A 12,298-nucleotide genomic window follows, 5' to 3' on the forward strand; every position below is an offset into this window, starting at 1 on the left:
TTCGACTAATCCATGCCACATTGCACGGTCCTAATTAAAGTCTTTTGAGTACCAACCCAACCAGGCAAACAAAAACGACGTGTCCTATCGATTAGGTAAAGTGAGTATTCTTTGCTAACTTATTGGATGTAGAGAGCAAAAAAAGTTTATTTGAAGGTGATGTAGTAGCTTACCTGCAAAAGAAGAAGATAATAGTTAAATGTTTAGTTTAATTAAAGTATTACCTTAAATAAAATAATATCCTTTATAAACTTTTCCTTTTGTAACCTGTACAGTAGTCTACTAAATGATTGTGTCTGTTACATACATTTCCGAAAATCTCCAGTCTCTTAAAAAGAGCCTTTCAAAATATATTCTTAATATTTTAAATGGTTTACATGACTTCATTGCTGTTTGTACATGTCTAATGAATGTTTCTTTCACAAATTTGCAGTTTTGTGAACTGGCAACCGAATTTGGTTTGTGTGGCCTAGCAAATACATCAAATGCAGCCTTTGGCCCCAAAACGTTGGTCACATGCAAATAACGTAATTTTAATTAAATACGTCAATAAATCGCTTGGACAACAGAACGAGCCAAAGAGTTCCCCAGGGCAGGACAACGCTGCGTATGCCTAACAAATTGAATACGGCGTACATACCCGCATATATGTATAGAGAGAGCCATAGATAATGCCACGCCTCGATTGGGCAAATAACTTGGGCAAACATACTTCTATTTACACGAACGCAAAAGGAAATTGAATTGTCAAATGAGTTGGGCCAGGCCAACAACTTTGCCACTGGCCGGGCTAATTAAAATTTGCATAATTAATCAACTTTTCGGGAGAACGAGACAAAAAAATGTAAGGGAAAACCGAAACAGAGCTGAACGGATGCGCAATGCCACCAAAGCGGAAGTGCCTACTAAGTGTAATGCTTTACAAAAGTGCACTTAAAATTGCATTTGAAATTAATTGAATTTTCAGCCAGCGGGTGGGTGACTTACAATGATAACTGCAATATTAATAAGCACCTCTTGTGTGAACGAGGCTGTGTGTGTGTGTGCGGTGTGTAGTAAATGGAAAAGTAACACTGAATTCCTGAATATTGATCAAACTACTGAAGCTCCAAACGGCTTTTCAAAATGTTCTTAAAAGCCACAGTTAATATCTTAACGACGTGTCAATGCAGATTTATTTGTACTAATCCTCTTTCGAATTATATTTTAAGTCAATTTTCAACTTGTTAAAAATATTAGTTTTATTTTAAATTTTCCAAAGTACACAAACTATTTACCACGTTAGAAAATACTTTCTTTTTTTCAATTAATATTTTTAGACTTATATCTACAATGTGATGCGATGAACACATAAGAGTACAAAAATTTACCTTGAATTAAGTCTATAAATTTGATTTTATCCATTTATTGATCAACTTATCATAAGATCAAATATTGTAAATTAAAATGTTAGCTACAACTCGCAAAGATTGAACATTTTAAAGACTTATTTAAATATAGATGGTGTAAAATGCGAGATTAAACATTTAATATTTTATGAGTTGAAGTCCGCTGGCACAAGCCCTTTATTAAATTTTTAAGAGTATATAAAGTTTAATTTTTTGCCGAAAATCAAATGCACATAAAAGAGAAGAGTACTAGTACATGAATTGAAGAGAATTAAAAAAAGGCGGGGGAATGGAGTCCCCTTTGGGTGTAGCTTGGCAAGAAATTGAGGACAATTTGAGCGACTTATTAAGTGGCTTGTTGAGGCCTTGGCACAGGGCGAGGCATTTTAATTGCAGTTGTCGTTGTTGGCACCCAAGTGAGCACTATGTGAACAGTTTAACATTAAACGAGGCGGTTAAACGAACTCATTATATAATAAATAAAAAACATATACTACTATTTCAATGCAAGTGCTTGAACCCTATCGAAAGTGATTACGAAAATGTTATCAGTCAATCGTTAATCGGTAATGTCCGCCTATCAACAAACTAACCTTGCACAATAGAAAGAAAATAGAACCGAAAACTAAACTAATAAACTCCTAAATATATTGTTGAAAATGTGCTTACATTATACCATAACATTTTTTAAATGAATTGCACAATTATAAATTTAAAAATTAATATATATACTATATAGGAAAAATACAAATAAATACAATAAATATATCTTAAATATATAAAAAGGAAGATAAGTAAGAACACCTATTATAAGCTGATGATTTGAAAATGAAGTACCAATCATATCTTTACGGATTGTCATCTACAAGTTGTTCACAGTTGCTTACAGTTGTTTCTAGTTTATCAAGTTAGTTGATTGCTTGCCTCATACAGTAGCTCTTATCAGCTTATAAACGACTAAACAGACTTTTCGAGTTTCAATAACGAAACTATGGCAAGATTACTTTGAATATCTGAATAAGTACAATAAACTTAAAGAAATGTGAAATTTCTTGAGTGGCAATAATCGCTTAATAATCATGACTGCTATAGATAATGTCTGGACAATTACGGATTATGTTATCACGAAAGGCAGCTGAAAGTTATAGAAGAGTTGTGGAGCAATTATAGGTAAAAAATAGTTAGAATGTGCTTCTGCTTCTTACATCTTCCTTAACTCATATTTCTACTATCTAATCTTTATGAAACAATGAAAACGCAGAAATAATAAATCAAACAATATGTTTACCTAAAATTACAATTTTATCTAAAGAAAATAGGTGGTAATTCTACTGTACGACTTTCTACTGTGTTCATGCAACATGCCTTCTAAGACAAATATTGGATAGATAATTTCAAACTTATCTAACAAAATAAATAAAGCTGGTGTATTTAATTACCTCACTTCATATTTCCACAACACTCTGAAGTTCTCTTGTTGTTGGATAACACAACAGATAAATGATTCATATCTACTGGTTGCTCGCATTAATCATCATAGCGCATGGCAATTTTCTAAATGAAATCGAGCAACATACGAGCCAATATTCTACTGTATCTCACAGATGCGCCAGTGAAAGTGCATTTGTATCTCAGATGCTGACATTTGATTAATGGCGCTTACAATGCATTTTCAATGACTGTCTTAAACAGAATGAAAAAAACCTGAGAACAACAGTTTCAATTAAAATGCAACTGGCCCCTTAAATCGATATATTTTATATGTCTTATAAAATGATACTCGCATGATTCACAGTTCCCTTTTGAGGTCATTGTTAACATTATTTTTCAACGTTGATGGTTTAATATGAAATTTAAATCAATGTTAAACATTGATCAGAAATTAAGTAGTTTTAAGCTGTAAGGTGACTTTCGAATATAAACAAATAAGAAAACCAACGCGATTGTCATACAAATATTTCATTAAATTCCATCAGAAAAAATAGTAAAAGCGTTTTGCACAAAAATTACGAATGATATGACTTGACAACTGGTCGAACAAAACCTAACAAGGCGCACAAAATTGCAACAAAATAAAAATAAATGTGAAAACTGTAAATAATTACAATAATCCGACTCACAATGAATCTAACAATTGCTCCAACAATGACATAACAGAGTTAAGGCCGACACATGATTTGGCAATCAGAAAAATATTATTTTATAATAGATAGTTTGCTCGAAATATTGATAACACAATTATTTATCTATATTCAATGGTCTATTTCTGGTACCAGCCCAACACATTCACCTGAATATTTATAGGTTAACGCTTTTTGCTTTTGCGAAACCTTTGATTTAATTATGAAACACAAATGAACAAATACCAGATCAAAAAAAAACAGTATTATAATTTAAGTTTCAGTGGAACTTCGCTTAACAAAATAAATTTTATACGTAGAAAATAACTAACAATGTAATATTTTCATGCATCATTAACTGATTATAAGTTTTATTTTAACGAATTGTCAGATATTTTGTGTTTGTACTGCAATAATAAGTATATTGCGTGAAATGATTGCAAACATTATTTTATTTGTATAAATTAAGGTTGCGAATGCTGCATTAATTTGTTAAGCAACGACAGCTGCTTGGGCTCAATAATATACTCGAAAAAGGTTAAGATACATATGTCAAATTTACACTTAAGTATTCAAGTGCAACGCTCAGAGAAACCCATTGAATTGTTAGAACTCGCACTGAGTAATTCACGCAGAATCGAATGACTGGCAAATAATGGCAAAAACATGAAAGTAAATAAAAGAGTCTTAAGAATGCGCTCATAAAAGTGTATTGAACTAGCAGGTACGATTATACCCTGGATTTCATTGAACATATTTTGTGTATGTTATCTGATCAATTTAATATATTGAAAATCAGTAATGTTGATCGTATTTGTAATATTCAAAATTTGCAATGTTGTTAGACGGTTAAAAAGTAGTATGAATATTAAATATTAGGAATACATAATTATTTTGTTAGTTACGTTTGTTTTAAATATTAAAAACTTATTTCAGAAGCAAACTCGCTATCCTTTATTACAGGGTAGACACAATCAAAAATAAAAATAATAATAAGCGCTTATATGTCGTACATAAGTATGCAAATTTGACTAAATGACAAAACAAATTGCACTCACGCACGCGCCTGAGGCGTCAATCAGTCAAAAGGTGACAGCCTTCACAGTAACTCTGGCAAAGATCAACAAGCCGAGTCAACCACAACAACAAGTACACGGCCATAAGTATGACAGTCAAACAGACAGGCAGACAGACTGAGAGACAATCAGTCAGACCGACGCACAAAAAGCCCAGCATTTTGTTTGACAAATTGAGTACGAATACAAAGGAAACACCGCCTTAAGTACGCGCTCAAGTATCTATGGAGATATGCATAAATTTATACACCTATTGAGGGGAAGTTAGACTAAAAGAGGGTAGCATTATTTGCATATATCTCTAAAATACCTATTGTAGAATAAGTTAATTTTACCAATTTTATTAGCATTTAATACAGCCAACGACCAAAAATAAGCCAAGCATCTGGAAAATACACTTTTCAGATTTTTGCATAAATTACTTGGCTTTATTTATAAATAAGGGAGATGCGTAGAGTAACATGTAATACCTAAAAATTATATTAAGAATGAGTGTTATTATTTAGATTTTCTTGAAGTTGCAATCGATTTAAATTTACAATATTTAACTGATAACAATGAACTAATTGATAAATATACAGAAAACACTCGACTGCAATAAATAAGTGTTTCAAGTACATTGGTAAATATTTTTAGAGAAAGTGTAATTTTGTCTAAGTTAAGTACAAATTATAAGAGTACTCTCACGTCTTACATCAATTGCTTAATTACAGTATCATGCATCTGTAGGTAGTTGCATTTTAAGTCTAGTGTATTACTTACAGGCTCAATTCTCTACATCCACAAATGTTGCGGCTTCATCTGAAGACGGTAATTTCTGTTGGATTTTATAGACACGCTACACTTGTGCTATCGGAGGTTGTTTTGCACTTAATTAACTACATTTTACGTCACGCTAAGCACATTAAATCTTATCAAAAGATTGAAACCTATCGCCCATGCAAAAGCCTATTCAAGAGAAGAAAGTCTTACAAAAAGTTAATGAAACAAGAGTAAAAACGAAGGAGAACGAAGAAATACCAAAGACACTTGTGAGTTATGTCAAATGCAATGAAAAGGAAATCGATTCTCAATGATGATGATATTGACAAAATGAAAATGAGAAAGCTAAAGCAAAACATGATACATAGGTGACACAAACAAATCACACACACACATCCACAACTCCACTTTAAACTCGAATTACAAACTGCCAAAAAGTGACAACGCAGAAAATCGAGCAATTTTTCAGGGGATGATACCATTTCATACATTTTTCCCCTTCAAAAATACTTATTGATGACTTTAGATACACTTTGAAAACACCGAAAAGAAAAACTTTTCTACGTAACTCATAATACAACATTTTCAGTTAAGAATAATCGACGAAAAGTTACCCTATACTTATAATAGATTGCGATGTGTATCACTAATGATCAACAATTTTAATTCATTATTTACAGGCATTGTACATTTCTGTTGGGGTCCTATACTATTGGGAATAATAATGACAAGCTGACGCAAATGAGTCCAATAAAAAGAAAACCAACTTTTATTATTGTCGTCACATTTCCGGCACAATGTTGGTAAATGTCAAATCTAATATATAAAAACAGAGTAATAATAAAAACAAATGAAATCGCGATGTCAGATTAACGTTAAAAGTGATGGCCTGTTACGTGCCATTGGAGGCCTCATTCTGAGCATCTGACGAGCTTCAGGACAGTTTTGTTAAATTTGCTTTCTTACGAACATTTCATTCTTTTTGTTTATGCTGTTACAAAATACACAAATTGCATTTGACATTTAAGGCTCCCAAAACATATTAAATGATATTTAATTATTAAGATTTTTGCAAATTAAAGCTGTTTTTTATCCTTTTGTATTTATTTAGAAACTTATAAACTTTTTATTTTCAAGTTCTGGAATCTATAGAGCTTTAAACATAACTTTGCTAAGAGTAAATCGTTTTTGTGTGTGTAATGTTTTTTTAAATCAAGGTGCTTGATTAATTTTAAAATCAAACAAAGTGTACTCAAGAAACACATTTTATTCGAAACTTTTCCTACTACAAGTTAACATAAGATAATTTACTCAGATATAATCAGCGAACTAAGTCAATAAAATGTCAACCTAATGCATTTTATACAGGCAGTTAAGGACTGTTCAGAGATAATAGAAAAGGTATGTAATTCGAATGCTCTTTGGCTCACTTCTCATCTTTTTGTGCACCTGCATAAATTTTGCATTGTCTGATCCTAAAATAAAGTGGTAGCACCCACATTTGAAGTTTATTTTTGTAGCTGTTGTCAAAGGAACCCCGAACAACAGAAAGCACTCAAGTTGTGTGGCCATAATCCACCGAGATAGCATCACATTGAAACATTTTGTCTATTCTCTGTCTGACTGTCCCTATCTCTTTCATTCCATTTTTTTCTGTCTCTGTTTAGCTATTTCATTCTCTATCTGGCTACTGTCTGTATTGGTAAAGCAATAAATTGATTTATGATGTCTGGCGCATTTTTAAGCGCCAAAAGTTATGCAACAAAACGAAGGGAAAATTTTTGGTCGTCTCCTGCAAAATTATGTGGAAAGTGGCCGCAAAATGTTGCCATATTTTCAACCAACGAACAACTGCTGTTGCTATTTCATACAATGGGCGTGACCCATTCCAACGCTGCCATCCGTGTAATGCAATGCGGTATGTGAGTGTGTCAACATCCTGGATCTGAAATTCCTGTTCACTTCCGAGTCTGAATTTTGGAATCGTTTTCGGTCACGCCTTTGGTGAGGCCATGATTTTTTTTTTATTGAGAATCATAATTCATATTTATTAATGTGCTCAATTTGTTTTTAATGATATTATGTTCAGCTCCCAGTCTGCGTGCCAAAGGAATGCAATGGTGTTAAGCAGCTGCGGTCTGAGAACTGGACACTGATTTACGGTTGAACAAAAGGTCGTTAATATTTTGCAGTTGCTGACACCAGGTACAAACACATACAAGTATATTCACATATACATGCATAAACATGTTTCTAGCAAAATTTCAGGTATTGTGGTTGCTCATCTAATTATATTATTAAACATAGCCCGGGATATATATTCTTACACTTTGAAGTTAAGTAAAATTCTCATAAGTCTAAAGATGTAATTTAACAAATAAAATATATTACCCGAAATTAATATATGAGTTTAAATGCTTTTAAAAGGTAATCAATGTATTATGACTTCTTTACTAATATTTCTCTATACAAAAGTTATAAAAGCTCAATTGATAAATATTTTAGAAGAATGATATTTGTATGAAAATTGTGTTTTGATTACCCTTTCTATTTAATTTAGGCAGCGAATAATAAGTTGAAAGCCTTATTATTTTCTTATAAAAGCCTTTCGAGACACAATAATCCGGAATCGCTTCCTACCAATTTCCAATCATTACCAAAGAAACTTTTAAAAGAAAAACACAAATATAGGAAACATGAGTAAAAAAGTTCATTTGCTAAAAAGCTGAAAGCAACTGAAAAAACTGAATCAAACCAAGAAAAAAAATAAGCAACCAAACAAAACTACAAACACAACAATGGGCAACCAAGGAATACAATACGCTTTGCCCCAACAAAGAAACATGGTCATGAAAACATCGGGCAAATGACTCGGTCAGAAACAAATACAAGAAACTGAACTTGCAAGTCAAACACGCAAAAAGGACGAAATGATTAAGAGAAAACCACAATAAGAACAAACGAATTTAGTATGTATGTATATGTGTGTGGCGATATAATAATAAAAGCTTGTACAAATCCTCAAAGAATTATAAGACTAAAAGATATTTTCGTTAGAGAATTAGATTTAACATAATTAGGTTGTTTTTGCAGAATCTAAGTGCACAATTAAAATTTTAAGCAATGTAAATTTCAACGAATACCCATTATAAAATATTGATTTATCTTTTTTAGTTATCAGTTATTATATAAGTAACACGTATTTATTCCATTTACATATTCATATACATTTTAAATTGGTATATTAATATTACATATAACTATTTAACAAAATCCAAGGCAGAAAAACGATTTTAAAATTTTATTTAAACTAAAAACACCACTGTTCAAGAACTCTGCTTTAAAAATAAAGTAAAACTAAAGAGCAGAGAATGCGGAAAAAGTTTATTTTTAATCTAAGTGGAAAAAAAGAGAATTACGTATTCAGAATTTTAAGTAGATAAGTCGATAGAAGTTTTTGCTTTAGAATTTGCCTCAATGGTTTTTTGAGTAAAATATATAAAGTGTGTATTTAATTTAGTTGGAGCTCACTAAGTAGCGAAAAAGTGTGCCCATATCTCTGATAGCTACGACTTTATATTATACGCTGGCCACTCTGGCAACAGTTTGACAATCGCCTTTCACTTAATAATTTCAAAATATATATATGTGGTACACACATTTATTCATATTCTAGGCGCTTTAGAATATGCTGAGCTTGTAGTGTTTAGGCCACTGGATAGACCATATGACAGCAAATTAAAAACGCGCTAGAAACGAAACAAAAGTGAAATGCGAAAAGTGAAAAAACTCTTCAAAACTTGTCCACAATGCGGAAATGAAAATAAATGTGCATGTGTAAGTTACGAGTTGGCTCTAGCATTTGTTTCCTGCGCGACAAAAATCGTTAAGAAAACTGCAGTCCCAAATGGAGGAAAAACACAAAAACAAAAAAGAAATAAATAAAACAATTTCACAAACTTTTCAGCTGCGCGCAAAAACTTGCTCTCTAGTTGTTGCTGTTGTTGCTTTTGTTCTGTGTTGTTCTCGTTTTAATTTATGCCCATGAGAAAACGCCAGTTGACAGACCTACAAACAGTTGCGAATATGCATTGTAGGTGCTGGCTAAAGCTGCTTAAAAGGATTAGCATGCAGTAGGCAAAGAGTCCTTGACCAAAATGTATACAGCGCAAAGGCCTTGCGAATGGGGACACTGTTAAGAAGTTGCAGCAGCAAAAAAAAAATACTCAAAAACTTAATTTTAATAAAAAGTCTGTTACAACAAGCTAAAACGTAGAAACAGTTTAACTCAAAATATACAAAACTTGAATCCACAACGATTTTTATTTATAGTAGGATGTAATATATTTTATTATTATTTGTTTACAAGGCTGCAAACCGGTTCTGAACCGAACCTCGTAGAACCGGTTCGGTTCGGGCTCTTAAGCAGCCTGAATTGGATCATGAACCGAACCCTCAAATTATTTACTTTGCGAACCCGAACCTAAACCGAACCGCTTTATAAAATAAAAGGTTCGGTTCGAAAAAAAAAAATACATTGATTTTATGGTTTTCTAATATTTTGCAATTATTTCAGACTTCGGGTTAAAATAAGTCATAATTAAATCGTGAAATAAATTTTGATTATCATCAAAATTTTATGAAAAACAAAAAGTTAAATTTATTTAAAATTTAGGGAAAAATGAAAAACAATACAAATATTTTTTGTATGAAATTGAACCAAGGCTCGAACCCAAACTGTATTTACCAATTTGCGAACCGAACTGATGTCTTGCTCTATGGTTCGAACCAAAAAACAAAGATTAAATGCCTACAAATTATGTATTATTAAGAAAAATGGCTTGGAAAAATGCACTAAACTTTCTCTATAAAGTCTTATAAAAGCATACAATTAAGACCTAATTATTTATCATTACATTTAATTGTTTATTTTTCTATATCTGAATTTTATGCACTCATTTGACCATTTATACTCTCAATATAAAGTATGATAAATATTAAATTTATATTATGCAGTCTATGAAATTGGTAAAAATAAAGTATCTTTAGCCACACACTGCTGAGAATATTTGAAGTAAGTCTTAAAAGACATTACATTACAATTTGCAAGCTCATCAATAAAAAGCCGCAATCCAGTTCAAAACCAAAGGCTAAACTATCGATTTGAACAGCCACAAGAACCTCACACACAGTTGCTTTCGATAAATGTCTAAGGACTGTATGAGTGTGTGTGTAAAAGCTTTTAAGTAATCAACTAACTAAAAAACGCGCATGCAGCTGAAAATTATAATGTATTTTGCACTAATTCATTTAAAAGGATGCTCAGCCTTAGCCTCAAACTTGGCCAAGGCAATCATGTGTAAGTATATATGTGTGTGTGTGTGTGTGTGTGTGTAATAGAGAGCCTGTCTGGTTAAGAGACCAAGTGTGTGCTACTCTAGTGTTGCTCTAGTGGTAGTATTCTTCTTGGCCTTGTGCCTCAGCATACGAAACACTCAGTCAGCCCCTTCCTTCCCACCGTAGGCGATGTCAAGTTTGAGCGTCTGCTGCTGCTCATCTGTGCCTTTTGGACAAATATTGCATATAAACTGCATTGATGTTGGATGGATGCCAAAAACAGTAAGCCACTAGCAGCTAACGATTTATAATTAAATTTCTCAACTCGGCCTATATAAGTACGTGTATACGATAGTTGTTATAGCCTGGACTTTAGACCGTCTTCAATGTTAAAATGCAATTACAACAACAAGAACAAATGGAAGTCTGAAAGTCTGCCCGTTTGCATAACAATTAGCCACTTAAGCTTGAGCCTGAGCTCCTTAACTCTTAGACACTTTAACCGATGATTTGTGGAAATGTTTTTGACGTCGGCACTGCGCTTTGTCTGACTTAACCATTCAAGACCCGTCCCAGACTTGTTCATTTGCATATTAATTACAACAAAGCACGCCATTATTGTTCTTGTTACTGCTACTGCTGCTGCTGTTGTTTTTGTTGTTATTGTAGCCAGAGTGCCAGCAAGATTAATTGTGTCCCGCGAATCCTAAAAGTAGACTATACTTTTCTTGTTAAACTTTCGCCAAGTGTTTAGCCTCGCAGCTTGTTAACTGCCATTGAAATTGGCTTTGTTGTAATCAGGCTCTGCCGTAATCAATGACAGCTTGTGGCTAATCAATATGCCAGTAAGTGGCAACAAATTATCGCTTAGATTGATAAACACATCGATTGCATAGATGCATAGATAGATGGTTAGACAACAAGTAAGATAAATGATTCAATTGACAGCCAGATGAACGTGCAACACATAAAATACCTTGCTCAATTAGCTAAATGCTAATCAGCACTTTAATGCTTGCTAGAATTCTCGATTGATACATAGATACAACTCTTAATCAGCATTTTAATTTACTATTAAGCTTAACTAAATACCATGAAACATAAAGATTTAATTCATTATATATTTGGTATGCTTTTACAAAAAAACTGAATATTTTCTTAACACTTAATATATTTTTTTAACAGTATTGGTTCAATTGACAGCCTTGTCAGTAATAATATTGTTAGTCCATTTTTGTATGAGCGAACTATCAACAAGTCATTTTCAACATAAAATGCTTCTTATCACTTAAGTATTTTATCATTATAAACAAAAACACGGAAAAATTTGCAAAATTAACGCTTATCATCTAAGCTTCGACTTATTCAAAAAAATCTATTCGATAACAAAAAATCATAAAAAGTATAAATTATAACAACAAATAACATAGAGGAGTCTTTGCTTACCTTATCCAAAATGTAATGCAATAAGCCCAGCTATTGTGCTTTTGAAGCCTGTCTGCAGACGAAAATAATTTGATTAGAAATACATTTAATAAATAAATGTGGAAAAGAATGAGTGAAAATGAGTCAATTACGCTTGAAAAATGTAAGTCACTTAGCGTAAGTCTTTTTC

General features: G+C 32.3%; 1 protein-coding gene across 2 annotated transcripts in view; it reads right to left on the reverse strand.

The window, feature by feature from the left end:
• The window catches only part of LOC117794467 (beta-1,4-glucuronyltransferase 1-like), a 57,840-nt gene that overhangs the window by 37,954 nt on the left and 7,588 nt on the right, over positions 1-12,298 (reverse strand). For both annotated transcript variants that reach the window (XM_034635073.1, XM_034635072.1), the window contains exon 2: positions 12,130-12,181. The gene's annotated coding sequence lies outside the window, so the exon portion shown is untranslated. The remainder of the gene's footprint in view (positions 1-12,129; positions 12,182-12,298) is intronic.

This window comes from Drosophila innubila, assembly GCF_004354385.1.
Source record: "Drosophila innubila isolate TH190305 chromosome 2L unlocalized genomic scaffold, UK_Dinn_1.0 4_B_2L, whole genome shotgun sequence".
NCBI classification, from domain to species: domain Eukaryota; kingdom Metazoa; phylum Arthropoda; class Insecta; order Diptera; family Drosophilidae; genus Drosophila; species Drosophila innubila.